Here is a 27,887-nt window from a genome sequence, read left to right as displayed (position 1 = left end):
CTCAGCCCAGTCCTTAGACTCTGCAGGCTTTCTGGAAAAAACCTGTAGGTTGCTGGTTTGTGCAGAGCTGTGTTGTGAGTGCTCTTAAACCGGCTGTTCACCAAATAGAGCATACCTTCTTAGGCCCAGACGGAAATTGAACATACTATTCTAGTGACAAGCACTGCACATTTCAGGACAGTATTAAGTCATGAATGCAGTTTGAGTAAGTTTAGTAAGGTTTGGCTACAATTTTCATACCAGTTGGCTTTTTTGCACTAAGGATAATTCTGCGGTTGCTTGTGTAGAAGCTGCAAACCGACAGTATTGCTTTTTACTCTTTGCTATACGTTAAAGGTTGTTGTAGCTATGCACATATCTCTCTCTCTCTCAAGGCCCAGCTTCCCTGACTGCCCTCTTTCCCCCCCTTTTTGATCACATTTGTCTCAGCTTTTTTTTCTCAAGACAGGTTGCGGATGAGAGAACAGTCACTATGCTGCTTCTCCTACCTGTGAGGGCTTAATGATAAAAATAGACCAGCACTGGGAACATGAATATTTAACTTAATGCGGGCATCTCTTTTTGTGTGTGTGTGTGTGTTTGGGGTGGGGGGGATTACAGTGGTGCGCTAAATGGACGGACAATAGTTGTAAGAGGCTGGCAACCCGGTTCAAGCATGACCCCATTTATAAGTGTGACGAACTGGAACCATCAGGTTACCAAGCGTGACGTAAGACCACATAGCAGTGCATGTCGAAGTGTTAAGCTAATATGATTTTCTGAGCTTTGCTGTCACTGTGTGTTTCCACCTTTGAGTATTATAAAATTTACCATCTGATTTATGTGTGTGTATGTGTCTGTGTGTGCAGAAAGGAGTTTTAAAGTTGCCACGCATTTTCATACACACATTGTAATAATGTGCTGATAAGTGTCTAGTGATATGTCTGACTTCTATATGTCTGACTTCTATATGTCTGACTTCTATTTATAAATGATATACAGATGTCAGACTGTTTCATTTGTCAGGTTGTCCCTTTTTATTTGTTCCGGGTTAATGCATAAGAATAACCTAAGCATGTAATGTGCACAGAGCCATGCTGTGACCCTCAGAGAGGTAGATCTCTTAATCTCTCTGTTCCTCCCCCTGTGTTGCCACACTCACTGTCTCTCTCTCTTTTTGTCACTCCGCAGTAGCAACATCTCTCAGGATAGGACCTCATCACACACACACACACACACACACATTCAACTCTCCCCCCATCCCTTTCATCTGAATCACAGCTCTGCTAAGCTAGCTGTGCAACAACCTGAATAACTCTGTTTAGTCATCAGTACTATGCAGGGCAGCTCCAGATAGGAAGGGCTTTTCGCCTCTTTACAGTAGGAATGTCAGAGGCTGTCGCTGTCCACTAGCCCCTGGTGCTGAAAGCGACTGCCCTCTCTCTCTTGCCTGACTCCAGTATTTTCGTATATCCTGGAGCTCAGGGCTGCCTAGCGCTGTCCAAGGTGCTGATTTATAGCCTTCATTATACTGCTGGGTTACAGCCCGGGAGGACAGCACACAGAGTTACATACAGTATCGGGGTGGAGACATGTATGTGTGTGTGTGTGTGTTTGTGTGTGTTTGTACGGGTGTGCACCCATGTGCACTGCACACCTTCATAAGCATGCAAAGATGAAAGGCATCATTTCAGCTAAATTAAAAAAGGTTGTAAGGAAGCTAAAAGTAGCTACAAGTTGAGTCACGGCCAGATTTACATATTCATAAGTTGTCCTGTTGCTCTCCCACCATATTGTTGATTATCTGCAGATTTGTCTCTTTGGAGCAATGGAGTGGTAAAGTGTCAGTGGTGCAAGGAGGTGGGACGCAATCAAGAGTTGAACGGATAGTGAAGTTTTAGAGATCCATTTGCAGCACAGAAAGGGTTTAATGGCAGAGCACATCTTGTTTTTTAAGCATAAGAGGGGAAGCTGTTACCGACTGACAGATGTAGTGATACAGGGCAGTGAATATGAATAGGAAGAGGGGAGAGTCATGGTTTATTTTTGGTCATGGCACCATTTTACATATTTTCCTGTTGTAAAGTCTGGATTCTGTCATCATTACAATGATAAGCTATAGTGTAAACAATGTTAGAGCACTCATTGTTTATGGTGCAGTATTAAGAGGAGCTGTTAGTGTTCAACGGCCTGGGTTCTTGTTAGCAAGCAAAAGTAATTTCATGCTTCTTCTCCAAAGATTTGTTACTGTCTGCAGTTTTTTTTGTATTCAGTCGTTCATGTGTCAGTTCAGTTTATTCGCTCCAGTTTAATGAGTGAGTAGTTTTTGTGATGTGTGGATAATTTAATAATATTGCCCATGAGTTCTGGCTGGACTGTCTTTGGCTCAGCAGGTCAGCTGATAGCCATCTCACTCCAGGTAGATCACACTCTAAAAACATTCAAACATTATTGCCTCTGTTAGATAAGATACAAAATGTCACAGCAGTAAAAGTACTAGAACAAATACATAGTAATAGGACTGACCCCGAATAGTCGAAGATTTGATGCATCGATGGGCTGAGCCTGATTCGACTTTCAATCTCACAGTCAAAGCTTTGCAACGGCGTTATGAAACGAGGATCAAACCATTTTGGTGATAGGGGGGTGCTCATGTCTGATTTTACAAAGAAGTACCAGTTTTCTCCCAATAAGTTCACATACAGCCTCTTACAATATAAAGTTCAACATATAATGCTGTAAATGTGAAAAGAAAGAAGCTTTTAATAAATGTTTTTAAAGTGTAAAAATAAATCCAAAATTGTAACCCTAACCCTTAAGGAGTGGGGTCAGTGCACATGTGTGGGCGTAGCTTGTATGTGCGTGGGGATGTGTCGGTATGTGTGTAGTGACTGAAGAGACGAAGCTCCAGCTTCATTGGTGTGCCGAGTTGTCCACACCTTGCGGGACTTTTGGATCATTTATCACCATTGATGAACCACTCAAAGAATATTATATCGTTTTTAAATAGTACTTGAAATAGACCCACGATGAACCACAACGTTCATGTTGCTTTTGGCCGCACTGCAAACTGGAGACAGGAATACTCACAAATAAAGGAAAAAAAAATGGAATGCAATAAAAAAGTTGCAATCCTTGTTCATTTGGCAACATCTGTGGTTATTGTGGTAACAGCAAGAGCTGGTTATTTTTACAACTGCAACTGCTGTATGTGTTTACAGTGCAGCCAAACAAACGTGGTTTTTATAAAGAAGTCCATCAATAATAATTTTGTGCTTTCTGTGAATCCCTTTTAAAGAGATAATGTACAGAATGTTAACACACTGAATGGTTATTTCTCACAGCGATGCCAATCAAAAATAGTATCAGAATCTGGGTTTGATTTCATGAGAATCTTTATAAGTTAAAATACAAAATACCAACAATGCACTTTTTCATCTTTTGCTTTTGTTTAATCACTTTCCCTTCACCTGCCATCGGATTTGCCAGTGGCTTCAGTGTTACTATACTGCATGAACATACAAAGAAGGGTAACGTCTGTGACACGCATAAAGTATAACTAGATTGATTTTTGGAGATATTGCTATTAAATCCATTAAACCATGGTAAATGCTCACATGTTATTCCATCTACAGTATCACCAATGCATCCATCCATCTAGAGCTGCAGCAGTTAGTCAATTAATCGTTAGTCTGTTAATATTTTGATAATTTATTAATTGTTTTAGTAATTTTTCAAGCAAAAATGCCAAACTTCGTCTGAATCTAACTTCTCTATTGTGAGGAATGTATGCGTTTCTTAATTGCATATGATTGTAAACTGAATTTCTTTGGGACAGCTCACTGGTCAAACAAGCAATGAGCAACTTGAACAAAAACAAACAAGCTATTTGAATACATCTCCTTGGGCTGTGGGAAATCACAAGAGGCATTGTTCACAGTTTCTGACATTTTATAGACCAAACAATTTACAGATTAATTAAGAAAATGGCAAATTATTTGATCCATCCATCCCCTCATCCACTCTCTCTAGCCAGTCCGTACTCAGGTCAGGCCTGTGAATAGGGTTGTAATGATGTTTTAGTTATGGCTGACTGCATAATACTGCAAAATGCTCCCCGGGGCCCTCTCCTAGGGAGGCAGTTGTTGTGCATGCTCAACGTCATTATTCTCTGTCTACCCGCTCTGCGACTTATCTACTGTGAATGAGAGAGAGAGAGAGAGAGGAGAAATGCACTGTAAGTGAGAGAGATTGCTGGCTAATGGCACTTGTTACTTGGAAAGGTGGCTTTCTGGCAGCAGACAAAAAAAATGGATTTTCAGTAGCTTAGCGCTAAAGTGTATCATCTACACATGAGTAGACAAACAGATAGGCCTGTTGTAGCCTGCATTATACAACTGTATGGGTCAAGTTCAATACTTTATTGCTATGTCAACCAAGCTCATTGCATAGACAATGCTTTACACTACATTCTTCATTAAACACACTGGTGTGAGAAGGAGAAATATTATATTGTGGAAAATACTGTTGACCAATTAAGTATTTTGCTAAGTTATAGTTTTGCCTGTATTAGCTCTTTCTAGCCTTTTTGTCTCTCCCACACTCACAAAAATCACCTGCTTATGAGTCAGTGCTATTTTTCAGCACTGTACTACCCACCATCATACAAATGGCCAAAAGTCCAAATATAGATTTTAATTATGTGTCACTTAATTGAATTTAATAAAGGTAGGTATTAGTGAAACGTGGATACAGCGGCTTACGTAACAACGGGGCAGATGAATTGGTCTTCTTGCTAATTAGAGTATGGTTACCATCAGTAGTGGGTGTCCAGATATAATGGAAGGGTATTCATTCATTGGTTTGTCAATTAATAAGCAGGAGAGTATAATCAGAAGGCGCTGCTTCCCCTAAGCTTGCTGTTGACTCATACTGCTAGAATGAAAAGCTCACACAAAAGCATGTACAAACAGGGCGCTCATGCACGCACGCACGCATGCCATGCACACACGCAAGAACACATGCAAACACACACTCTCACACACACACACACACGTTTAAGAGGCCTCCATACATGTTCTGCTTTACTAGATGTTTTCCTTTCCTTATCGAAAAAGTTTTTATATTTGTATTCCATCTGGTTGGATTTGAGACTGCCCTTCATTTGAACAGGTCATTCTTAGTCAAAGGCCGTCCAAGGTCGCCAATTAGACTTTTGATAATTGTACAGTTAGAAATCAGTGAAAGAGGAGGCAGGAAATACATTTCTGAGTAAGCAACACTGCATTCTTGAGTGGGACACATCCTTGTCACAATTGCTGCGTTCCATTTACCTCAGAAGTCGGAGGTCGGAGCTGGGAATGGCGTCACACCCAAGTTGACGGCGTTCCAATTAACAAGTCGGAAAACCTCGCTCGGCCAGCTGTTTGTTTACAACTAGCCAGGTTAGCTATTGAAACGCCAGTTGATTAAAAAAACGCATTGTGCAGTATTTACTCACACTAAACACTGTAGCAACGCGTCTACAGACAGCTGTTGGACAGCACTTTGTGTATGAACATTTATATGAGTCACAAGTACACAGAAGTGCTTACCAAGTCGGGATTCCGACTTAAGGGGGCGTTCCCTTTGAAATTTTGACCTTTGAATTCTGACTTCCCATATCACAATTGCTTGTTGGGGTTGTCAAAAGGCATGCTGGGAAATGTAGGAAATCATTAGAAGAAGCGGAGATGAGACAAACTGTGGTAAAGTGGTGCGAAAGAAAAGTAGATTACAGCATGAAATGGCCACCCTTTTGAATACATCACAAGTATTATAAACTGATAATAAGGACTTTTCTCGAATGTTTGCAGTTTTCTCATCGAAAGGAATTCACTTGGGTCAGGTGCACCACTGTGTGTGTGAATCTGTACACGGCAGATAAATTAAGTCAGAACGATTCCAGTGGAGCTGACGGCGCACGTGACACATCCTCGTTTTCCTCTGGCTCCTTTTTGAAGAGACCAAAGTCCTTGATGAGTCTCTCAATTTTCACCCTATCTGACATTACTGTGAACCAACCTGTGCCAGGAGATGAAACCGTAATGAAAAGCCACGTATTGATTTGCTCTCACTCATACACCAATTTGTGGTGATTTGAGCTGGTGTGTGGTTGAGACTGGCCTTAGAACCATGATACCCACTCAGCCCAGTAGCACAACAATCAGCTGTATCAACTTTGTACACAAAGACTTCTGGTCTGGCTTTTATTTTGTGTCAAGTGACATAGAACCCCGGTTTATATGTGAGTGTGTGTAAGTCAGAGCCTGGCGTCATCCCATTTTATCAAGCTGTTTTCTTTTGGCTCAGGAGAGAAAATAACCAAGTAGGTAATGTGGATTGCCATGGTTACAGTCTGGACGTTTGGAAATGTTCCATATATTTGCTAAATAGGAACCCTTTACACTGAGGTTAAAAATGACAAACAAAATACGGCATGTACTGCTTCTGTGCTGCCATTCATTGGTTTCTACAAGGAAAATAGCTGCTGTGGAAGAATAAGCTTCATATGGAATACAGTATTTAAGTTGGGGAATTTCTCTGGTGGATAAATCATTTGCATTTCATAAAGTGAAAAGATAAGTCACGTTTCTTTGTCTTCATGCTCGCACATTATCTCTGCATCACAGCTCTCTCTCTGTCTCTGAGGAACTTTAAACAATCCTCTGAGCTCCATCTTTAATTGCCTAGGTAACCACCAGCCAACGGAGAAATATTTTTTTCCTTTCATCTTAAGAGTAGTGGTTTACAGTGTGCACTTGCCATCACATGTGCCTTTGGCCATTATTGTGTGTGTTAGGAGGAGGAGTGAGGGGTGGGGCAATGTGGATGTACTGTTTCAGCTGTGGAAACCCCAGTGTATATGTGTGTGTAGGTGTGTGTGGGGGGGGGGGCTCTGTTGTGCAGCGTGGCATTGTGGGATTGCTGCATCTTTAAACTTGAAAGCGGCTTAATTGGTGGGTTTGAGTGGGCAGAGGGACTGCAAGGCGACTGCGAGGCCAGTGGCGGAGGTTTCTGTAGAACCAAGAAACAGCACCCGGCCGCCTTGGATGAAAATCAAACACACAGTCTTGTAATTGGGCAGCGGAGGGGATGGGTGGGTTAGGGGCACGGAGGGGGATCCGTCCCTCACAGTCTGCCAGGACTCTAATTCTGTACAGCAGTTCACCAGTGGGCTGGCTACACATACACACACTCAGCATAATGTTTGGGATGGACTGGAATTGCTAATGAGGCAGATCAGCACTGACCCAACATCAAGCTTTTACGTAAGAACTTCAATGCACAGATTGAAGTTCAGATCATGCAAATGATGCAGCTTAGATGATGAAAAAGTTACCACTGATTAATTACTGATACAGCGTAGTGAGCAAGTTGAAGTAATGAAGCGACTCTTAAAAGCAGTGGGAACACATGGAAAGGCAGGGATATGTTGGGAGGAGACAAAAAGGAAACATAAAAGCAAATTCAAATGATTTTCTCTTCCCTTATATCCCATAGATTCACATATTGAAACCAGTTTTTATTCAACTGTGCACAGTTTGTTGATTTTGTCCACTAGCATTTATAGACAAACAATTATCTCTTTAATGGTCAAAAATATTTGAGTATTTGAATATTTGATTTATAAGTTAATCATCAAGGTAAAAATGTTGTCAATGAAATATCAAACAAAATGCCAGTCCAGTTTTGTTTTGTCACAGTCCACTTTAAATGATAAAAAAATTTCAAAAACAGAGAAAAGCACCAAATCCTCACATTTTTGACATTTTTGCTTGATGTAGAGACTTAAACAATAACTGAGAATGCATTTTATGCCCGTCGACTAGTCTTTTAATTCACTAATTGTTTTATCTCTGTATGTATACTGAAATGTTACTGTGATGATACTGTGGTGACTATACTTGTTTCACTGGATTAAATTATAGGGTTTGGGGAGTAAAAATAGGGGGCAGAATAATGACAACACTGACTTGATCCTAATGTTTTACATGTGCCTCTATCTTTTATGAAGATTAATATATAGACTATGATTGCTCTGTTTAGTTTACTGCCTGTTTCCACGGACGGACACATGTTAAGGCACAGGGACTCTCATTCATTGCCACAACCTGCTGTCCAGATGCCATTCATTATAAATCTCCCTATTTACGTGACTGACCACATTAAGGCCCAATGGTCCGTTTGTAATTTTGATTTAATGATGAAATGGCCAGAACTGATGAAGTTTTCGTTTCGTTTTTTCTGTCTTTCCAGTTTTCCTGTTAGTTCCTGGCCATTAGGGTACCCGTAGTGTCATTAGAGGATATTATGGTTTTTAGTGGAAATGGTTTGGTGTGTGTGTGTGTGTGTGTGTGTGTGTGTGTGGGTGGAAACATAATGAAATGTATTTTTTTTTTTCAGGGCTTATAATGCAGAGAACAGTGGGGAGCTTCAGAAGCACTTATATCATCAGCCTCACTTGTGTTGTTTTTGACTTAATTTTAAACATCCACGGGGTGGTTTGAGTCCTGCTTTTTCAAGAGAAATTAATATCATATTTACTTCAAGACAAAAAAATTCCATGACTATCAAAACATATGATGATAAACAAGCATAGCACCCCCATATTTACGAATATGTATGCATTAGTTAATAACATATCCCTTTATCTGTTTTCCCCTTCACACATTACTTGATGAGACAGATAAATGTACAAGGACATTACTGGATTAGGGCCATTATGACCGGGACACAAAGAGCAACACTATAATTTGAACATTTTCAATGGCAGGGCTATCAGTGGAGCTATTTGGGAAAATAGTCATTCATTGTAGGAAGAGGACACTTTCCTCCTTTTATGCCAGAACAAACTGTAGACAGCTAATTCTATAAAACATACACACACAAAATAAACTGATTACTTCTCAACTCAGTGGTCCAATTTGTTGAACAGTCTGTGATGCCCATACAGCTGTTTGATGTCTTTACAGCTGTAGTGTGTACCCACAGAGTCTTTCATGTCATAGTGTCATTTAAGGACGGATCAAACAGACATGACAGAGAAGACAGAAGAGGACGTGCAGAGGTAGACAGATTGTGATTGAAACAGCACTGTAGTTATTGGCTAATAGCCTCTGTGACTGTTGGCAGAATTGAACACGCACACACGGACACAGCTGTATATCTTGTCAAAGGAATGGTAGCACACACGCATCAACACAAATAGTTTTGCGTTTTACATGAAATTTCATTTCATTTAATAGTTGATAATACTTGAAACCACTTAAGTTCATATTTCAGGTGCATCTCTAAACACTATTCACTCATTGTCCTTCAGCCCACCACTTAAACACAGCCCAGCCAAGGAGACACATGTATGTAAAGTATGATCTCACAATCAAATATTTGTCTCTAGGTATGAATTTCATGCACCGTTCCCCTGAGTATACCGTCGCCTTTGGCAAGGCTGACCACTTACCTCACGGTGCTACAACACCTCTCTATGTCTCTGTCTCTTTCTCTCCCTGTCTATCCGTCTCTCTCTTTCGCTTTGACGACAGCTTAGTTGACATGTCTGCATAACTCTCAGTCGGACGAGTGTCTGGGGCTGATATGCCTGTATGAATAGTGTTTCCTATTTTGCCACGGCCCAGAGAGCCTATCAGCATCCTCAGCAATTGGAAATAAACCATCTGTCAGTCGGGCCCCTCCACAGGCGGCGGAGAGCCGTGCCACTTGCCCCGTGTCCCATCATGGCCCTCAATAGGAACCCATTTAGCTATTGTCACATAGGAAATGGAGCAACTTAACTGGAGAGCTCTGGGATTGGTGTGGTGTGTGCTGCAGCGTAAATAGAGAGGATTTCTCAAGGCGCTCGCAGCTTTTGATGTTTTATGTTTAGTAAGCAGGATTAGAGGATATTCTGTCTTAATGGATTCCAAATTCACACACGTTTTTATAAATTTTGGGGTACTTGACATGATAAAATTTGACTGTTTGTCACATTTCTACCTCTGGTTTGACACTTCGGCCTGTCAGCATATGGTTTCTTATACTTGGTGGTGATGTTTTGTTAAAGTTGACGGATTTTTTTTTTAGCGAAAGGTCAAATGACTATTTAAATGTAAAAAAGCTTATTGATGGTGGTGAACCCATGAAGAGTTATGACCTCACTCTGTTGTTCCCCACAGCTCTACAGAGCTCTTTAGCGTCTTTCAGCTCATTATTTTGGTTTTATGGCCCACAGCTTTACTATTTTGGTTCACTTGGCAGTTGTGTGCTAACACGTTCTTCATAATAGATTAACAAGGTGGTAAAATGTCAAATAGAAGTTCCAAAAACGGAAGTTCTTCAGACTGGCTCCAAAAGCGAGTCAATCCCAATACCATGTTAAAATGCCCAACTTTACAGCAGAAAAAACATGTCTACAGCCTAAAACATGTTATTGCTCTCTTTCTAATTTTCTTGTTCAGGATAATTGTGTGGGGAGTGACATTTTATGTAACACAACCTGTTTAAATTATATTAAGGCTTAAGGTTATGCATAAATAATGGCCGTGTTGAGTGATAGGTGGGTGCTGTCACAGGTGGCTAGCCACAGCGACCAGGCTTCATTCAGCACGCCCCAGCTCCACCTTGTCACCCATTTTTGGATAAGCTGGGAGTAGGCGAGTCAGGCATTGCCAAGATGGTGACAGCCAGAGCCTCCCACATTGAGCTTCACAATCACTCTTTAGAAACCTATGGGTGAAGTCACAGAGACTAAATCCATGTTTTAGACAGTCTGCGTAGGAAACATAGACACCATCAGTATTAAAATCTGAAGAGGTTTATTGGAGCATTCTTCTGACTTGACATCATCTGTATTTTCTGAAATTGGGGGTTAAACATGGCAAGATAACTTGAGTTTTCTATCTCTCCCTGCTCTGGAGGGGCACAAAGAAGTTGGAAAACATTAGATGAGCCTCACATTCCATGTATTTTACATCTTATTATAACTCCAGTGAAACATTACAACAGATCCCTCAGATGGCAGCATTTGGATGTTATTCTCATCTCTTCTCCAAGACTGGTTTGAATAGATGCTCGTTTCATGTTCATGTTTAACATGTTCATGCTGCACTATTCAAAAGATGGTAGCAACACTTTACACCATTTTAACTCCCCCAATGAATACATTTATTCTGGCCTTTATGGTCTTTATTATTCAATAATGCATCTTTAGGCTTCAGCTAAGGGATATACCCCCCCATCTTCTTAAAATAGAAAACCATGTTCTCATATTTTGCCTAATGATGCATGATCCATCAGCTGAAGGATTTCATATATTCTATGAATGCTTAAACCAGAAAGCCCTCATGACTGGTGCTTCACATTTTATAATTTTTTCATTTTTCAAAGGCTGTCAAGTCAAGTCTTTGCCTCAGATCTCCGTCCATTTTCTCCATGCTCCATGTTCATCTCAAAGAAAGAGATGCCTACATGAATGCTCCCGTCTATAAGGGCGAGAGCACTCCCTGACCTCCATCCAGTAATCCCTGGACCTCTACTTACACACTGCTGATCCCTCCTCATTTGCTATTTATCGTCTTCTTCCTTTCACCACCCTGTCATCTTCGTCCTGGATGTCTAGATTTTAAAACCCAACACATCCTAATCCCCTCATCCTCCTACTTGGCAGCTGCCTCCAAGATTGGTCATCATACTGCTACTTTTTTTATCTTAGCTAACCCTTAGCTCTTTATCACAGCTGGGCCTATAGCCTCAAGACCTCTCTTCTGCCCAGTCAAGTAAGTGTAATCATAGTTATATTATTCCTTTTGAGTTGCTAATGGTAGTGCTGTATTAACAAAGAAAACAATGTGTTCATTCTTGTGAGATTGGTTTGTGCTCCTGTTACACTAAAGCTATGAACAAGCTCTTCGATTTTGGAATAATTGTTCTTCCCTTCTTCATGACTTGTTCTAATCATCTTCACTCATTCTCCACCTTCTCTTCCCTGTGTCACTGGCGTGGTTCGTACTCCTCTTGGACGTGATTGCTGCAGCTTGTCACACATTCACTTAATTTCATTACAGTGGATGGTGCAGAGGGAGGGAGTGAAGGAGGCTTTGATATTTGGGAGGCACAATGTGCAGGGAGAAAGAAACAGAGGGTCTCATGGGATGGGGGTGGGGGCTGCCATCACTGCTCAGACACATCAAAGGATTCCTCAGCAGATGTCTCTAAACAAGATGGCTGCCAGGTCAGCTTAGTCAATTACCTCAGTAATAAGAACAGGTTAGTGTTTATGCGGCATGCTCGAGTCCGTGCACTGCTGTGTGGTTTCTACGCAGTTGTTTTTTCTCAATCTTTGAACTTGCTCTGAGCTTTTTAAATCAGAGTGAGGCATTTGATTTGGATGGATTGAAGTATGTTTTGATCACACAGAGAGAAGTGAAGAGAATTTGTTGTGAGGGTCCAGTGACTGCCCCCTGCTTTCACTCTTTAGATAAAAAAGTATCCCTATGGTTTTGCTTTTTTTGCCTCTATACAAGCTGTCATCCTTTGTTTCAGAGTAGGAGGAAGCAACAGGGAATAATCATCTGTGTTTGGTATGTTTCGGGCCTGAAGGCCTGCCAGGCCTAATGGTACAGGGGTGGCTAAACCATGTCTGACTGAATGAGGCCATCAGATTCATATTTGAGTTTGTAGTGTGGGAGACTATACATTAATACTTTCATGCTGAGGTGACAGTCAGCTAAGTGTTGAGTCTGTGAAGATATACTTGTTCATTAAGAAGCCCACAACCCTTGTCATTACTGCAGCCTCACTGTGTATGTGGCTGCTCCTCTTTAAACTCATAAATATGAACACAGATGGCATCAAACAAAATGTTACGCAAACATCTCTGCAGCCTCCAGGGTTCCTAAATGTAAATGTTTGACTTCTGGTATGCCCCAAAATCTCTCAAGGCTCGTTTACTGAAAAAAGAGCGTCTCTGGCCACATGCATCCAATGTCTGTTTTGTCCAAAGAACAAATTATTAATTGTAGTTGTATTAGTGAAAATATTTTCACTGCAGCTACACTGCTGCTGATGTAACCAGCAGTCATCCTGGCTCCGCTATTCAACAAAACAGGCACTTTCCTCCAGAAATGATATAGGCAGTAACCTTGTCTCGTGGATACAAATGGGGAGGTTAGCATGTGATCCATTGTGGAATGGATCGCACCCTCTGGCTTTGGCAACAAGAAAAACCTCGTAGCAGGATTAAAGTGCTCCCCCACCCCTCATGAGTAAATGTGAAACGACACAGTCAGATGGACAGTATACTTGATGTGTTATCTGTTCACCGAGAACATAAGGAAGCTGCTCAGATGGTCAAGTAGTGGCTCTGCTCGTAATTCTGGGATAAGAGAGGGAGGGAGAGACAGAGAAAGGGACTGCATGCAACTCCAGCCTTTATCCTCGGCTGCATGGTTAGTTGCTATAGCAACATGACTTCGCATTCCTTTTCACCTGCCGTTTTTGATCAGTTCTCACTCTTGCCTCTCCCTCGCCAACCTTCCTTTGTCCTGAAATGCCTCGTCTCTGCGGCTGACTTACCTCCACTGTTTTTAGAGTGGACTGCTGCTGACTAGAACTCTCTTTTAATTCAGAGAGGTCTCTGTGTGAGGCAACACCACTCCTACAGAGCCAATCACGCCCCGAGCTAATGATTCATCAGGAGCCAGGAGTCTCTGGAGTGTTCCTGGACCAACTCAGCTACAGAAAAGTCCATCATGCCCATAAATTAAAAAAATTAGAGTCATAGGGCATACTTTCCTTTCAGGAGAGATCAAGGAAGAATGAGAAAAATGTGTAGCCAGAGGTTAGATGCGACCAATTATATGCCATAACGTATCTGAACCATGCTTATATTTCACAGTTTCCATCATTTGAACCTTGTTTTGCCGGAATGGCATTGTGCTAATTAGCCTGTTTTAATCAGGCAAGTGAAAAGAAGAGCTCTGTGCAGGGTCCTGCATAATGGGTATATAGATGGATAGTGACAGTCAGTCCTGCGTGAGGAAACCGGGCGTGCAGGGAGTAAAGCCTGAGCTGGAGGCACTGATGCATGATAACTTGGCTCTCACGTAAAAATCCATTTCAACTGTAGTGATATCTGCTTATAGTTCTGCTCATAGTAAATATGTACAAACAATTACTGATGTTTATGTACAGTCACAGCCAACTATAGGCGTAAGGGTACAGTGGTATGTTCCTGTTAATTTATGTGTATGTTCTGGATTTTTATATTGACAAAAACACACATAAAACATACTGTATATTCTTCTCTTCCTCCCATACACTTGCACAGAAACTAACATGTAAATTTGTGAAATGAAATGTACTCATTCCCATTTTCCTCCACCATGTTCCCTCCTCCTGTGTGGTGCAATCATGCCAGTGCCTCTACACTTATCTGATGCACATGAATTTCTGCAGAACGGCTGATCATTAGGATGATGCATTATGGAGGAACAATCTGCGGTTGTTTTCATAAAATGTCTCTGATGACTTTGCTATGCAGGCGGATAATTGAATCATCTTACATATTGTTCTGTTCCTCTAAATTGCACTGCACAGCACTGTGCTTAGAGGTGATTTGACCATACATTTGCGCATGTAGAGAATGAAAGAGTCAAAAAATATGGTTTCCACAATTGCTGAAAGGGGGAAATTCTGTGTGGTTACAAGGAGGACAAACAAAGAAAAAAAGGGGGTTGTTAGTCTAAATTAATATATATGATTTGACAAGGTGGCACTAATCTCCCAGCTAATTAGCACAACATCTGGAGTAGGTCATACAATCCTGCCAGAAAGCAGAGGAACAGAGGAAGTTACAGGAAAATGCACTCACAGGGGATTTGTCTCCACATATGTATACACATACATGCATGAGCACAGACACAACCAGGAAACAGCATCCTCTAAAACTACACTGTCTGCTGTTTGCATAGACTGTGGACTGTGACTGACAAGTGTAGACAGAGCAGCACTTACAGAAATACAGCTCAGCAACACCTGTGTTCCCCAGAATGATTTGGGTAAGGCAGAATCGTACAGTGTGTTTGTGTTTATGAGGGTTATTCATTAATCCCCCTCTGGGTTTAACTAGTGTTTTTGTTAAGCAGGCATGCATACAGGCCTACATGTCTGGAGAGATAGAGGAGATAAATTATACAGGAAAACAAACAAACAGAGTAACTTGTTTTTCACTTCCTGATGAACCCTCACTTTCTTATGTTGCTGGTGCGGTCCCGCTGTGGGTTGTGTGAACTGAGAGAAACAAACCAGGGTCAAAAAGTGGCCAGATAGTTTTTGTTTTAAACAATTTGGTGCCCGAAGGTACAAAACAGCAAGTGTCAGAAAATAACGGGAGTTTCTGAAATTCAGGTCTGAATACTAATTCAGTTTATTCATTTGGTTTATTCATTTGGTTCTTCAAGCAGGCCAGAGAAAACACCAGTAATATGAAGGATTTCAGTCCAAAACCATAAAAAATGTATCAAGTCCAAGATTAGCAAGTTAGATGGTTGGTGAGTTTGTAGGGTGACAAAACGGCTAACATGAACAAAATGTCTGGATGAATGAATGATGTAAAAGAAAATGTAGACTTTTTTGTGATAATATAAGGGCCTGCTACTGTAAAAATAAAAGTGTATTTTCTTTAAAAGTAGAGATAAGTCTTAGTATTTTCACTCCTGCTTAAATGAGATGAGATACTCATGTGAATACTTAGATTATGAAAGCTATTACATTTTCCTTTCCAAGCACCCAGTTTCTAGAAGGAAGCTGAATTAAGAGTTGAATGCACTTACAATGAACCATCACCATGCAGTATTATTTTCATACATGCAATCATTTGTCCAATATATTTTCAGAATGATGTACATTTAATTTTCAAACCAAAGTCTTAATTGACAGTTTTTAGACAGGTCAGGGGAGACACAGATGCAGGGTGAGCGGTTGGACAACTCTTGCTTTCTTTGTGTCTCTTGGTGCTTGGTGAGTTTCTGCTGGCATTGTCCATCATGGGAGCCTCTCTGGTGCCTACATCACTATGCCAACTCTCAACCATGCCAGTCAGCAGCAGCAGCACAGCTAAGTAGGTCACACTGCAGTCACATTGCCTCCCCAGCTAGAGAAGGAGGCGAGAGATAGATGGGGTGAGAGAGAAGATACAAAAGAGAGAAGGAGAGGGAGGCAAAAGAGAGGAGGGTTTAAGGGAGATGGCGATATAGAAGATAAAGGAACAAGATGAGTAAAGAAAAAGGCAAAGAGGGAAGGAAGAGGAGGGAGGAGCCAGAAGATCAGGAGCCAGAACTGATAGGACTAACTGAGGAATAATGGCAGCTAACCGGAAAAGAGGCAGAGGAGTCACGAAAGAAGAGGAGCTGACTTATAGATGTGGATTTTTAGAAAAGCAATAATTCAAGATCGCCGCACATAACGGCATTCAGGAAGAAAGGTTGAGAGTTGATGAACACAGTGTACATAGAAGGTGATGGTGAGGCAGATGAAAGGAAATCTTACATACGCACACCCAATCTGCACCGACGCGACAGTCACATCGTGCAGATGGTCTCATCCAAATAGGCTGTATCGTTTTTCCACTTCTATTTATTCAGCAAACAGTGTGCAATCTTAGTGAATGTTTTTTGGCAATTGAACCATTTGAATGGAAATACACAGACTCATCAAGACACAGTGGTTAATTTCCAACCCATTCATTTTGGGAAAAAATAATCGAATGAAGTTCAATCAAAAAATATATTATGTGCAGGATTTAATCTTGCAACCAAAGTGAATTTTTTCTATAGTTGTTGATGTACATATGTGACTTGAAGTATTAGGGCTTCATTTTTGTGACTGTGCATCATATCCTTCTGCTGAGAGCTCACTGATTTATTATATTTGCGTGGGCAGACAAGGATTACCGTGATTTCCCATGTCAGCTCAGACTGCGTCAGAAGCACACGGTACAAGTCAGTCAGTGATCTGTGTTAATACTGTGGCTTTACTGAGCATAGATCCACAATCAGTCACCATGGGATGTGCACATATTTATTTACAAAAATAGAACCTTTAAGTCTTTCACCTTAAGGTTTAAGGTTGGTCATGTGAACGTTTCTAGTGTTGCATTTGTAAAGTTGTTTCATCATTTTTATGGCTGCAACTAGCAATTATTTTTATTATGGATTAATGGTTGATTGTTTTCTAGATTAATTGATTGGTCTTTGATATGTCAGAAATTAGTAAAAAAACAAACAAAAAAAAAACATTAAAATTTCCCAGAGTTTGAGTTAACATATTTAAATTGCTTTTTTTGTCAAGGGTCCAAAACCCTAAGATATTCTGTTAACTATTTCAGGAGCCTTAGAAAACAAGTAACTATTCACATTTGAGAGGCTGGAACCAGTGATCTTTTTCCATTTTTGCTTTAAACTTCAATAAATAAACTTTTTTTTAAACATGACATAAAATGGTTACTGTTCTTTAAATCTGTTGATTATACAGTCATCCTATTTTCTTCTGAAAGGTAACTTTGGAGTTTTATTAAAACGGTATACTAAAACAATTTTACAGATTTACAATTTTTTCCTGCCCTTTAATTTTCATTTTACTGTTCTGTTTTTGTGCACTCATTACAAAATAAGCAATTGTTGTCGCAGTGATCTTACCTAAAAAACACACCTCTTTGCACATTTTCAGGCTGCTGCTTGTTAACTGATTATTGAAGATTGAGATTAATTTTCTGTTCAGCTCTCATTGTGTTGTTGATGTGAAGCAAAAATATCATTAGCCAACAAATATGCCAATATATAATTTATTGAAGTGGTGTTAAACAGCACTGGTGTCTCATATCCGCATACAAATTGATAAAGTAAAAGTATTTTTTAATCAGTTTGACATGTAAAGATTTATCGTCTCTTAGACATCGGAACAACGCAGACACATGTCTGTTACATTGGCCTTACTTTAGCTCAGCTAACACAGCTGTGAGGTTTGATAAGAAGAGTCATTTTTCTTTTCAAGTGAACACCCTCCATTAAGACAATACAAGATCAGTTCTCTCTCCTTGACTTCTGTCTTTCTTGCACCATTTCTGTTCAGAGCGTCTTCACTGTGTACACGTCGCAAGTCTTACACAGGAAAGTGCCTTTGAGAGGACACACACATAAATTCACACACTTGCATACTACACACACTGTGTTAACAAAGCACACTGTGACATTTTAACACCCTCATTATGTTATTAATTCCTGTGGCCGTGTCAATAGCCTCTAATGCCAGTGTCAACGCCCTTTAATGGAATCACTTGCATCAGTGCTGCATCTCAGCTCCTCCCTCTCCTTGAACTATTTGCCAGGGTGTGCAGTCCCCCAGCGTTCAGCAGGGAGAGGATTAGGAGAGAGTGACTAGGCCAGGAAGAGAAGAAAAGAAAAAAAGAGAAAAAAATCTGTCACATTTTGCATATGTAGAAAGGATTTAATAAGCTACCCCTGTAGGCCATGTAAGACATGGACGTAGTGTCCGTGACGTCACTCATAAGTTTCTGTAGAACGGTTGTGAAGCTCAATGTGGGCGGCTCCCGGCGGCACTGGTGGTATGTAGAGGTAGAGCAGAGGAAGCTCGAATAAAGCCTGGTTGCTGAACCACTTAGCGGCTAGCCACCTGAGAGGGCACCCACCTGTCATTACAAGTTAGTAAAAATTACGATAAAGCAGGGTATGCGGATGACACATTTCCACTGCACTGTGTACATTTGATCAACGTCGTTGAAAAAGCATATTTAACGGTGCTGCAAATAACTAGCTTGTTTTTGAGTGCTGTCGTCTAAGAAGTTTGACGCTTTCTGTGTTTTCAGTTAATGAGCATTAATTGCAATATTTTGTATTCTACTTTGTATTTTATATTCGCCTAAAAATGTCTTGTTCAGTGTTCGGGTGTACTAAAAGACTCTAAGGAGTTGGTAGTTAATTTTTTCCGGTAAGTACATTTAAGCCTGTTTTTTGCTAGCCAAAATTAGCATCCCAATTAATATAACACAGTTAATGTGAATTACGGATGCACCTTACTAAGCAAGCTAGCTAACTCAACCCTCTCCTTTAAATATGGTCACGCCTGATTCCAAAAAACCAAGATGGCGACGGACAAAATGCCAAACTCGAGACTTCAAAATGTTAGTCCACAAACCAATTGCCGATGTCACAGCAGATATGTCCACTTCTTTCATGCAGTCTATGGCTGTAACGCAAAACTCCTAATCAGTCAACATCTATCATTATGGAAATGTCATGGTAACAGCGGCTCCGACTTCCCTCCTCTTTTGTCTTTATTTCATCTGATTAATCTAGCCTATTGACTCTCTGCCAAAGATGGGGATGACTAAAGAACTGTTGACTTCTTTACCACAGCAGTGGAACACCTTTTCTCTCCACGATGCTTACTACCACTGTCTCTGTTAAAGCTTAAGGCTAATGTCTGTATTTTTCCTACTGGCAACAAATCCCATGAAAAGACTGAAGAGGTTTCCCATGCGTTACCTGTAGGATTCTGTCATTGCCCTAATCATCTGGATTGACAGCCACCTGACAAAATGAATAATCATGAATAAAGGTATAATAAGTGCCAGTCGCAATCCAGCATTCAGAGCTCAACTATCACTTTCTCTGTTAGTTTCATGTCTCATCATTTCATTTTTATGTCTGACAGAACAGAGCCCTCCCCTTACGTTCACTTTTTAAATTCATATACACAGCAATTTAGCTGCTACACACAAATCTTTTACCTGGCTGTATCCCTTTTTAAGTAGACATCCAAAGCGGATCAGACCTTCAGAGATGTTCAACAACATTTTACCTCCGCGCACATCCTGATCAACCCTAATCAAGCCCATTAGTCCCCCTGGGGGACAGATCAGATGGATCTGAGAAGCTCTTTTTGGTTTGGACCAGCCATAAGAATCTGGAAAATTTAGTTACCTCAAAGCCGAGACAAGATAATGGACAGGTGGAAAGGACAAACCAGGAGACAAAGCCAGCCGTGGTATTGACTGCTGGTCTGTCCCTTCCAAAGTTCCAAAGAGGAGGATGACAGTGACCCATCTGTCCAGGCCTGCATTCAATGATGCAGAAGTAGATAAAGATGCAGATGAAGACGCATGCCAACCTGTTTTGTAATTGGATCCCCTAAAAAAACAAAAGGTGATATCCTTGAATCTTTTTTTCCTTTTCCATATACACTTTATTCTTACCACATTATCTTGTGAATTGTTTTGTGGAGAGCAGTTTTGTGTAGCAGCACCTCATTTCCATGTTTCTTCTGACAGTCAAACTGAAGGACAGACGGGAGTAATTTGCTCGGCTTGAACTGGCTTGACTTTGGCCTGGTCAGAGGCAGCAGTGTGAAGCGGGTTGTACACTTGGATATGAGGAACATTGTGAACATAAATACAATACTCAGAGTTCCTCAATATTACAAGCCTCCTGCTTTTGCTGTCTTACAAAACAACTTACAATATACTTTTTCAATTTAGGAAATGAAAGTAGAGGCGACATGTTGTTGCATTTCTTTTTAATTAGAGAGTGCTCTTTGACACAGGTATCTAAAAAATGTAAAATGATTAAATATTTACTCAGCCCTCTGTTGAGGAAAGAGCCAATCAGCTGGATTTGACGAAGCTCAGAGATGAAACTAGAAATGATGTCTCATCATCCAAGCATCACTTCTTACTTCAGTCACAGACACCAAACCAGGACAAGACCAAAAATAGCACAGCCCTTAAAAGTTTTCTTTGTGCGTCTTTTTGGTCACGGACATAACATTTCTGCATCATTTCTACATGTTCGTATGTATGTGCGTGCGTATCCATAGAAGACGTTGGAGCACTCTAAATCAGCATCTAAATGAAACATGCTTAATTCTTCACTTTTATCATAAAACCAATATGTTTTTTACCTATGTGACTGTGTGTGTGTGTGTGTGTGTGTGTGTGTGTGTGTGTGTGTGTGTGTCTATTCCTCTAGTAGCGTGACGTTCCTAAACAGTTACAGACAGTAAAATGTCAGTAGAGGCAAACTGGTGCAATTATTCTCAGCCACTGATTGATGACACAGTGAGCTCCATCTAATGTTGAGAGTCCCCTTTACTACATGCCCTCATGCTATGCAGTTATCCACACACACACACACACATTTTTTCAAGAGCAATGAAAATGCATCCAGCAGTAACTTGTTGGAACTGGGCATTCGAGGGTGATACATCAAAATCCTCCTCAAACGCAAACACTTGCAAAGGCGACACGTTCATAAATCACCTGAGGAGGCAGTGTTGGTGTGTGTGTGTGTGTGTGTGTGTGTCTGTGTGTGTATGTTGCTAGTGTGCCCGTGAATCCTCCTCTGTTATCTCCTCTTTCAGGAAGTGACCTCTATTTACCTGTCATACATCGTTACCTCCCTTAGCGCACGCACACACACACACACACAGTTACCGCAGTCCAATGCAGTACCAAGTCATGCCTATTCATTCCAGTTGTGCACTCACTTGCCAGCTCAAAACCAGAGGGATTGGTTGCAACACAACTAAGACAACGTACAAAAAAGAGATTTATGAGGGAACACAAAAGAGGAGACAAACATCCAGCGGGAAATTTTGAAAGTGACGTACTGTAAGAGGCATTGCTTTTAAAAGGACACCATGTACAGACAGCACCATGGAGACTAAAGAGTCTACACGGCCACTGAGGACAAGAGCCTCTCATTTTGCCATGCTTACAAAAGCATATGCACACAGAGGCCCCCACATGTACACACTTACACCCACACACTTCGCATGTAGTGAAACGGGTAGAGAGGGTGTCTCCGCTGAGGCATCGGCCTTCGGTAGTTGAAGAGCCTCGGAGCGGAACAGATTCAACCCGGCTTTGAGGTTCTGCTGCATCTGGCCCATCCTTTGAACTGTGCACGCGTCCAGCCTCGTGGCCCGGGGTAATTAGCATTTCACCCACATCCATCTTCAAAGGCAGCAGGCAAAGCAAGGAGCATCACACACACACGTTCATATCAAAAGGGCCCCTGTCCTCCGCGGTGAGGTCTAATGTCACAGTTTAAAAAGCTGCTGCAGTTAAACGTTCAGTGTTCTCAGGTCATTCAACAAGCCCCTGACAACAAAAGTGTATCTGCATAATAATACTGTGTATATGTGTATTAATATTATCTATAAAGAGCTGAAACAATGAAGCGATTTGTCGATCCATGGAAAAGTAAATTCTCAACTATTTTGATTATTGATTAATTGTATTGTAAGTCAAGTTTTGCTTCTTTTCTTTGTAATAGTAGTATGTATATATTTAGGGAGGACAAAAAAAGCTATTAGAAGATGGCTATCATATTACGAAATTGTGACAGGCATTTTTTCACTATTTTCTGGCATTTTATAGACCAAACAAGTACCCCTAATCTGTTAATTGAGAAAAGAATCAGATTAATGTATTATGGCGATAATCATTTGTTGCCGCCCTAATTACACTTGTCGTGAATGTCAGAACACAACGACATTTCAGAGGGACAACACTTCTTGTTAGTGATTGGACAGTTTAATGTCATTTCCTGTTTCCAATTTTAAATAGAGTTTTAAAGAGGAGATTGAAATCATAAAGGGGTATTTTTACAAAGGACATTCATACTTAATTCTTGATGATCATGAGATTTAAATTTCCTGTGAAAGAAGAAGGACTGGAGAGATGGGGCGGCTACAGAGAAGGGCCATCTAATCTGAGCTGCGTGGATCTGGACAGACGTTTGAAACAGAAGTATGTGTTTGACTTTAAAGCAGAAACATGGCCTCTGTGTTAAGAGGGAGACAGTGATGTGAATGTTTTGTGGATTTTTGTAAAATGTTGTTGTGTTTTGCGAAATCTTGTTGTGTTTTTGACCCTCAGGGCCACCATACCTAATGTATATGGTCATTATATTATTATATATTTTTTAATTAGTCTACTGTGGGTTTAAATAAGCCTGTGGTCATGGCATTTGGTCGAGCCATTAGTATGCATTATAAAACAGAGTTGCTGTACTCTAAACCCATTTTAAAACTGATTCTGGCTATGAAAAGTCAAAAACCAACAATTAATTGATTCTGCTAACAAGTATCATCTGTGCAGCCAAAACCTAACATAGCTTGTTCCATAGAGCTCTACTGTTGTCCGAATACTATTAAAAACACATTAGTGAGTCACACTGTTGTGCTGCGTGACAGGTTTATACATAACAATCAACATGGGCACTGTAGTTTATTTTGAGTCAATACCACATACACTGCTGGGCTGTAAATTCCTCAGTAGAGCACCAAATGTGTGTTAATCCACTGCTGAAAATAGTCCCCAAGAAATGCACAAATGTTTTTACTCTTTTTTATAAATGAAACTTTATGCACTGTCTAGTAGTAGTGTTTATTGTCATTTGGATTGCTGGTTGTTGTAACAACAGTCAGTGCTTGTTTGTTTTAACCAGAACAACTAAGAGGTTATTTTAACTAGATCATTCTCTAACCCCACTAAGTCCGTTTTTCCCTCTAAACCTAACCAAATCTTAACCACAGTGTAGTCTCGGATCAGAAAATGGTCTTCTACTGCTTTTTTTGGAAGGCTTTGATGAACAATGTATTTTGTCATTTAGTTTGGAGGATGCATTGGTTTAGAGTTGTATCTTCAATAGGAATGAATTAGCTGAGGGCTAAGTGCCACTAGCAGGGAGGGGAAGTTGGAAAGTAGTGAAAGATGGACTAACACATTGTTGGTTTTGGTCTTTGTTATGGGATTTGTTGACAGTGAGAAAAATATAGAATAATACCAGGTTAGCCTTTGATAGCTCTTTAATCAAGCTAAGATTAAATGAAATAAATTAATACTAAAATAAAATATCTCCCAACTTTTTTAAAACAATCTGATCACACAATATTTCATTTAGTTCATTGCATTGTTAATTGACGTTGAAAAAGACTTGATTGCTTGAGTAAAGTTGCCTCTATGAATCTTATTTTTGTTAATAAGCCAGCCTGATCTGGTGTCAGTGCCCCTGCAGTATTAAGGTGGCCAGGCCAACCTGCACTTTCAAGGCTTGTGTCAGATGTGTACTTAAGTGAAGCTGAAGTGTACTTAGGAGGATTGTAGTCAACATCAGCAGCACATCTGCCAAGGCTCAATAAGAGCTAGTGTCTCATCAGTGGGAATCCATCGATAGAGGGGGTAACCGTAGACCACCAGCTGCTTATGAAAGACAGGAAGGGGGTAAGTGGGATGATGGGAAGGACAGAGGGAAGTGATATAGAATGAATAGGAAAATAGGGCAGGGGTGAGGACACGTGGAGGCGGCAGGAGAATTAAGAAAGAAGAGGATCAGGTCAAAGGGAACAGAGAAGATTAGACTCAGAAACATATTGGCAAGATGATGTTGTCTCATGGATGTGACAAGGTTAAGCTGAGCAAGGCTGAGAGACAGAACATTGCGTACCATTCCTTAGTCATAAATGACTCAGCTGTGCGTGATGTTTACTTCTGTGGCACATGGAGGAGATTGTCTATGTCTAATAAAGGGTTTACATATTTTTTTGTCTGCTGTATGTGCATTTCCCTTCCCTGAGACGATTTGGTTTGTGGTTGCGGAAAGAACTGAATCAAGTGAGCCTTGATGTCCTGCTTAAACCCGTACAATTCCTTTCAGTTATCTTCCTCAATTTGAGAATATTTATATTCTGTGTATGTGGAGCTGCAACTAATCATTCATTTCATTATTAATTAATCTTTCACACTTTCAATGCATTGATTGTTTAGTTAGTAAAATGTCAACTGCCTATTACAAGTTCTCAGAACACAAAAACTCAACAACATACTACAATAACATCTATGGCAGTAGATTAACATACAAATACAACACTGAGAATCATGTAGAAAGAAGATCAAGTGTCTACAGCCTCACTAACGGCTCTGTGAGGTGCTCTGAGCTAACATCAGCATACTAACATGCTTTTTATGTTTAGCAATTACATTTGCTCATTAGCACTAAATGCAAAGTACAGCCAAGGATGATGGCAGTGTCATTGTTTTTGCAGGTATTTAATCAAAAACCTAAGTACTGGACAAATATAACTTTTAACTTGATATTGGCACTAGATAACAAGTAAAGGGATCACTAAAGTTTTTATAATACACCCTGAGGGGGACATTAATTTCTGTACCAAACGTCATGGCAGCATACTAAATATTTGTTCAGATTTTTCAGTTTGAACCAAAGTGGTGGACTGACTATCCATCATATCATCCCTAAAGCCATGTTGCTAAAAAACAGGAGAACAAAATAGCTTGTGTTATCAGATGAAGAAAATTAAGCAAATTCTCACATTTAAAGCTGTGAACAAGCAAAATTTGCAACTTATTTTCTGTTTATGCAAACAAACCGATATGTATGCTTATGATAAATATGTAAACTTATGAAGGAGCCGTTATTGTCTCACGCACATGCACATCTGTCATATCATCCGGCGGAGGCTAGTGTCTGCTGACAGTGTGTCTGAATTCATGTTTTATTCAGCCCGAACGTGTCTCCCTCCCGTCACTCAGACAGGCTAAGAAGATGTGCCGTGGATAGCCAAGCAGGACATGCCATCAGCCGGCACCTAACTTAATGCACATGCAAGCGCTCACATGCACGCAGAATTAAACTCAAGGACACCCAGGCAGAAACTCAGCTCTCAAAATTCACTCATACCAATACAGCGAGATACAGTGCGACACTCAGTATTCAGCATACAACCACAGACGCTTACACACACGCAGTTGGATGCTCAGTATTTATAAGGCATTCAGTAGAGAGATGCGAAAGAACTCGGCGGTTACGACAAATCACTGACAAGCTAAATTCATCACAGAGCTCCACTGCCTCACAGATGGGAAAGAATATTGCAAAATGAAGAGATGACTGACATCTTAAACACGGTTATCACACCCAAGGTTAGCTCATTTCACATTATGATCATTAAGAGCAGAATCGCCACATTTCAACCATTTTGTCTGACCAACAGGCAGAGAAGCATCAGTGAGCATCGCTCATTCGCCGCTGCTCAGTATTTTACGGCATTTACTGAGCGTGCTGGGACATCTCAAAAACTCCCAGTGTGAATTTTTAGAGGACAAAAGAATCCTAATGAAATATTAAGAAATTCTGTGTCACTGACTGTTCCTGTGCCCATCTTCAAACTAAGCATTCACAGAACAACGACTTATTCCAGGAAAAAAGTCTCTGTTTTTACCAGTAAAAATCAGCCAACCGTAACTTGGTTAGAAAAATCTGCATGGATTACTTTTTGACGGCTTCCTCCTCCTGTCTGGTATTTACTTCCGCCAAGCTGTGTCATTGTTCATAAAAAAAAAAAGGCCCATCGGTTATTGGTAGAGTCACTGACCTGTAAGCGATTTCCCAGAGACAATAAGGACTACCCAAAATGGCGGCGTGGTTTACAGCCTCTTGGTTGGAGTCCATTAAATCTCACTGAGGGAGGCTCACAGGCGGCTGTGCCAGTCCTCTGGCTGAAGGCTGGAGGCTGGCAGAGGTGGCTTGTCAAACACTAGACAATACACACAACCAGGGAGGACAGGGAGAGATTAGCAGCCCGCCGGCTGGTTTCTGTTGAATGCTGCTGCTACAGCCGGAGCAATCAGTCACATTTGCAGCCAAAAAGAAACAACTTTGATCATGATTTTTTCTTTTCTTGTTTTGGCCTTTTATATATTTACATTTCAATCTAATATCAACAGCATGTGACCTGTGTTGTTATTAATAAGTAGTAATAAGATTAAGACTTTAGGTACTTTGATATACATTTGCAGTCTGTTGTCTTTTCAGTCTTGTGTGCTGTTGTTCTGCAGTAGGAGACATCAGCAGTTAGGGAGAACAGGGTTGCCTAGACTTTTAAACGAGGCCATGTGTCTTTAATAATAAAATAATCTTTAATAATGTATTTAATAATTGCTGTAGTTGATTTGATGCTGTATTTTGTTATTTCTGAGTTTAAAAATGAACAGTACTGTATGTGATGCTGCCGAAAAGCTGCCATTTCTGTGACAATATGTACGGGTACACTGGGGAGATTTAAACTTCTGGTACACATTCTTCATTCTTCAAGTTCATCCTAATGAGCCAACCCCTTTCACAGTGAATTGTTTTCATTTATTATATTTTATTTAAAAAAAATTTATTTATTCCTGCTTTAAGCAAGTGGACAGCTTACCCTTTAATAAAATTATCTCAAGGTCAAGTGGCATCTTCTGAAGCTTTCATCAACCTGAATAAATTCCATCTGATAAAGACTTTGAAATGCAGTTGAAAGCTCTGGGGAAAACTGGAACTTGAGTTAAGATCATTTTTTTACAGTACTATTTCCAATGCAAAGAATTAACTTAATGCTTGACTGTATAGTTAATGTTTTTGCATAAGGGGTTTCTAACATTTCAGAGTAGATACTGTATTATTACACCTGGAGACTTACATGGGCCATAGTCCACAGTCCAAAGGTTGATCTGGTGCGTAACAAGAGAACAGAAAATAGAAAAGAAGACTGGTGTGGTGATATTATGAGAAAATCAACAGTGAAGATATACCTAACACAGGTGCCCAAATACATCACTTCACGTAACTATTTAGCTGGCAGTGGAAATGAGCCAAGCTGTGCTGTTTTTAACCTTTATGTTAAGAGACTGGATAACCATAATTGTTCAGCAAAACTTTCAGTATTTGTTAAACTGTGATTGCAAAACTAGCACACCAAGTGACAAAATACTGTAGATACATATTGTCTCTTTC

The 27,887-nt window shown here is 40.4% G+C and overlaps 1 protein-coding gene across 4 annotated transcripts in view; it reads left to right on the top strand.

Moving 5' to 3' along the window:
- slc12a5a (solute carrier family 12 member 5a) overlaps positions 1 to 27,887 on the top strand; it is a 177,524-nt gene that overhangs the window by 68,502 nt on the left and 81,135 nt on the right. The window lies entirely within an intron of this gene.

This window comes from Micropterus salmoides, unplaced genomic scaffold, assembly GCF_014851395.1.
Source record: "Micropterus salmoides isolate LMB-PRFRI ecotype aquatic unplaced genomic scaffold, ASM1485139v1 Ms_hic_scaffold_4, whole genome shotgun sequence".
Taxonomy (NCBI): domain Eukaryota; kingdom Metazoa; phylum Chordata; class Actinopteri; order Centrarchiformes; family Centrarchidae; genus Micropterus; species Micropterus salmoides.
Note: the sequence above shows the minus strand (reverse complement) of the source record. Positions and strands in the feature narration are given on the sequence as shown.